The sequence below is a fragment of the Jaculus jaculus genome, chromosome 10, assembly GCF_020740685.1.
Source record: "Jaculus jaculus isolate mJacJac1 chromosome 10, mJacJac1.mat.Y.cur, whole genome shotgun sequence".
In the NCBI taxonomy this organism is placed as follows: Eukaryota; Metazoa; Chordata; class Mammalia; order Rodentia; family Dipodidae; genus Jaculus; species Jaculus jaculus.
Genome location: NC_059111.1, coordinates 34024990 through 34029492, shown reverse-complemented (window position 1 = coordinate 34029492; position 4503 = coordinate 34024990). Strand labels below are relative to the sequence as shown.

At 40.4% G+C, this 4503-nt stretch overlaps 1 pseudogene; it reads right to left on the bottom strand.

Moving 5' to 3' along the window:
• Positions 1-2764: 2764 nt before the first annotated feature.
• LOC101599185 lies at positions 2765-3369 on the bottom strand (annotated as a pseudogene).
• Between the last annotated feature and the right edge of the window lie 1134 nt (positions 3370-4503).

Sequence of the window (4503 nt, the reverse complement as noted above, 5' to 3'; positions counted from 1 at the left end):
GTTCATCTTCTGCTTCTGGACTCTGGTTGCTATATGATGAACCAAGCTGCCATCCCTTCCTTGGCATCATGGGATATACCCCCTTAGAATATCAGCCAGGACAAACTTCTTTAAGTGGCTTCTGGCTCCTTGCTTCAAAGCAAAGAGAAAGTAGCTAATACACATCTTGAGCTTTTCTGTCTTCATTTTGCATTGTGGATGTGATGTGCATACATATATACATGTCCTTGTGCATTTACATTTGTGTACATCAATGTGGAGGTGAGTGGTCCACAAAGGCTGTCTTGATTACTCTCCACCTTATTTACTGAGATAGGCCCTATCACTTTAACCCAGAGCTCACGGATCCAGCTAGTCTATGCCCACCCTCCCAGGGCTTGGAGCCCCTGTCTTCACCTCCTGAGGACAGGGGTTATAAAGGCAGATCACCATGCTCAGCATTGGGTGCTGAAAATATAAACTCAGGTCTTCAGGCTTTCACAGCAAGTACCTTACTGACTAAGCCATCTCCCTAGGCCTCTGAGCTTTAACTTCTGATTATATCACTCATAAGCATCAATATCACTTTGTGTATGTGTTCATGTGTGTGTGGGGTACTCATTCATCTGTGCACATGCACGTGCAGGTTGGCGTTGGGTGTTTTTAACAATCACTATGCACCTTATTTTTTGAGACAGGGTATCTCACAAACTACGGAGCACATCCATTCAGCTAGATGAGAAGGTTCCCAGTAGGCCCCAGGAATCCTCCAGTCTCTACCTCCCCAGAATTGGGATTACAAGTGCACACTGTTGTACCCAGCTTTTATGTGGGTGATAGGATTCCAAATTTAGATCCCCATGCTTGTGCAGGAAGCACTTTAAAGTCATCTTTCCAGATTCCATTATGTTTTAAAGAAACCCTCTATTTTTTGAGAGCCATTCTAGATTTTTGGCACTAGCATAAATTATAGGGAATTTTCCATGCCCCATCTTCACTCATGCATTAACCTCCCCTGTTGTCAATGTCCCACCAGGGTGCCATCTTTGGTAAACATTCATTGATACATCATTGTCATTCACAATCTTCAGTTTACATTAGGATTCATCCTTGTTTGGGCAAATAGATCATGACATTATGTAGAGCATTATAATGTCATTTGGGGCAGAAAAGTTTCCCTGTCCTAAAACTTGTCTGGCTCTTTCCATTCACCCCTCTCTCCCTGTCTGCTCATCCCTGACAACTGTCAACATGGTGATGTTGTTTTAGAATGCCACACAGATACAACCAGATGGCATATGGCCTTTTCTGATACTCTTTCCCTTATTAATATGCATTTTAAAGCACCTCCATGTCTCTTCATGGCTTGATAGTTCATTTCTTATGGTGACATATGAAGTTCCATTTTCACTGTATACCACAGTTTACTTATTTATTCACCTACTGAAGGGCAATCTTAGTCATGCCAGAAACTTTTCAAGTAAAGCTGATTTAAATATTTTTTTTATTATTTTTGGGTGGACATAGTTTTCACTTCCTGTGAGTAAACATCAGGGAGCAAGAGGATGGTAAGAGTATATTTAGTTTCCTGAGAAGCATCCAAACTGTCTTCCAAGGTATTTGGACCCTTTGAGAGAAGCACGAAAGCTAACATATTATGTTTTGCTGTTTTGTATAAAATTAACTTTTGCACATCAACTTTGTATTCTGAAGCTGTGTAGTCATTTAATAATTCCATGAGTTTTTCCTTTGCTAAATGTTTTAACTTTTGTAATCTTCTGTTTTGATTTAAATCATGCTGGTAGTAATGACTAAATGCTTCATTGTCAAGTTCCTATTGCAAAGATTTGAGTATGAGCTCAAGTACATACTTGCCTAGCGTTTGGTTTGAATGTTGAACGCCTTCCATAGAGTCACATGTTGGAACACTTTACCCCCAGCGGGTGGGTTGTTTTGAAAGGTTGTGGAACTTTTAGGAGGTGAAGCTTTGCTGGAGGAAGTGGGTCCCTGGAGGTGGGGTCATTAAGGTGGTGGAGCAGTGGTTCCCACTTCCTGTCTTCTTCTCCTGACTCTGAAGGGAATGTAACTAGCCGCCTTTTTTACACTCTTGCCCCGAAACATTTCCTCTTTTTCTTCCTTTTTTTTCCCTTCCTTCCTCCCTCCCCCTCTCTCCTTCCTTCCTTTCTTCCTTCCTTTCTTGAGGAGAGAGAGAGAGATGGGGGGCAGGGAGAAAGAGACCAGACGAATACCACCTTGTGCATCTGGCTTACGTGGGTCCTGGGGAATAGAACCTAGTTCCTTAGGCTTCTTAAGCAAGTGCCTTAACCCCATCTCCCCAGGCTGATTATATCTTTTCTTAAACCACGAGCCAAAATAAGCCTTTTTAAAAGGTTTTCCTTAAATTGCTTTTGTCATCATAACTTTATGTCCCAGCTTCCTGCAGAAGCGCAGCCTCCCATTTCTTGCCAGGCATTCACAGTTGCCAGCTGCCCTTTCTTTGCTTTGCTTTCTATAGACGGTCCATGATGCTTCTCTCTTTATGCTTCTGATCTTTTTCATTTCCTTTCCTTTCCTTTTCTTTTTTTCTTTTAGAGGTAGGGTCTATCTCAGGAGGCTGACCTGGAATTCACTACGAACTCCTACCTCTGCTTCCTAAGTGCTGGGATTAAAGGTGTGCGTCACCACATCCAGCAATTTCTCATCTATTTTAAATGCAAAGAACTTTGACAAATAATTATAATGTTATTTACAATACCTAAAATGCCTTTTTTTCTTTTTCTTTTTGGTTTTGTAATAGATTTATTTTTAAAGGGCAAAACATTTAGACAATTTAAATACAAGTCCAACAGAGTTGACATCAACGTGTTCTCGCTTCCAGATACTCGCCAGTGTTACCTGAGTCCTCTCAGCAACGAAGGGGTTCTGGTAACTTTATTCATATACATCCTTCTTATCTGCAATGTAATCTACAATTTCTTGTGGACACATAAGCTTTTCTGCATCTATATCAGGAATTTCAAACCCAAACTCGTCTTCCATGGCCATAATAATCTCCACTTGGTCCAAACTGTCTAAGCCCAGGTCTTTCATGAAATGGGAATTGACCGAGAGCTTTTCAGGATCAATCTTGTCATAGAGTTTCAAGACATAAAGAACTCGGTCCTTGATCCCCTCTAACGTCAGAGGAGGCGCATCACTCTACTGGCGGTACAAATGTGTAACCCTCCCTGGTACCTGCGCGAGCACTGAGGCCGGCTGTGCAGCCCCAGGATTCGTGAGGCGCGAAGCGGTGCTGAGCGGCCGGGCCAGGGCCAGCGTGGGAACCCTGGGCAATTGCGCGAAGGCCAAGGGCAAGCGGCGCACACAGACGGAAAGGACACGAGCCGCCATGGCTACGCCAACCCAAGATGCACTCAAAATGCCTTTTTTTCTTAAAAACTTGGTTACTTTCACTATTATTAATAAGTCAACTCTCCAGCATTAATATATATTGGAGGAAGTATGTTCATTTATAAACCTCAGGCATGCATGATTAAAATACCCTTTTCTTCTGCTTGTGCAGTAACCATTTTCAACTATGACAGGAGATATGCCATTGTATTATATATATTGAGTCATATTTTAATTCCCTGAATTGGATAGTTGGTTCAGCATGTATTTTGTGCCATTCTATGTTTCTTTAATATTCCATAAATAATATATTATAATGGTATGAGTAATTCTTTATTCATGCTACTTCTGCTACCAGCTGATTTTAAAGTGTAAATAATAGTAAATAATTACATATTATTTTCTCTTAAAAACAACAGAAGCCCAACATAAGTAATACCTGGAAAATTAGGCCATGCATCCTCCAGCATAAGTTTTCAGAAACTTTGCTGTTCATTGATTCATTCCATAAACATTTGCTGAGAGCGTCTATGTGCCAGGCAGGGTAAAATGGATAAAATTATTCTTTCAAAGATCTCATGGCTTATATGGAAAAATCAAGTAATTATGCCAATAATTATTTTTTAACTCTTTTTTTTTTTTTTTTTTTTTTTTTTTTTAATTTTTATTAACATTTTCCATTATTATAAAATATATCCCATGGTAATTCCCTCCCTCCCCACCCCCACACTTTCCCATTTGAAATTCCATTCTCCATCATATTACCTCCCCATTACAATCATTGTAATTACATATATACAACATCAACCTATTAAGTATCCTCCTCACTTCCTTTATCTACCCTTTATGTCTCCTTTTTAACTTACTGGCCTCTGCTACTAAGTATTTTCATTCTCACACAGAAACCCAATCATCTGTAGCTAGGATCCACATATGAGAGAGAACATGTGGTGCTTGGCTTTCTGGGCCTGGGTTACCTCACTTAGTATAATCCATTCCAGGTCCATCCATTTTTCTGCAAATTTCATAACTTCATTTTTCTTTACTGCTGAGTAGAACTCCATTGTATAAATGTGCCACATCTTCATTATCCACTCATCTGCTGAGGGACATCTAGGCTGGTTCCATTTCCCA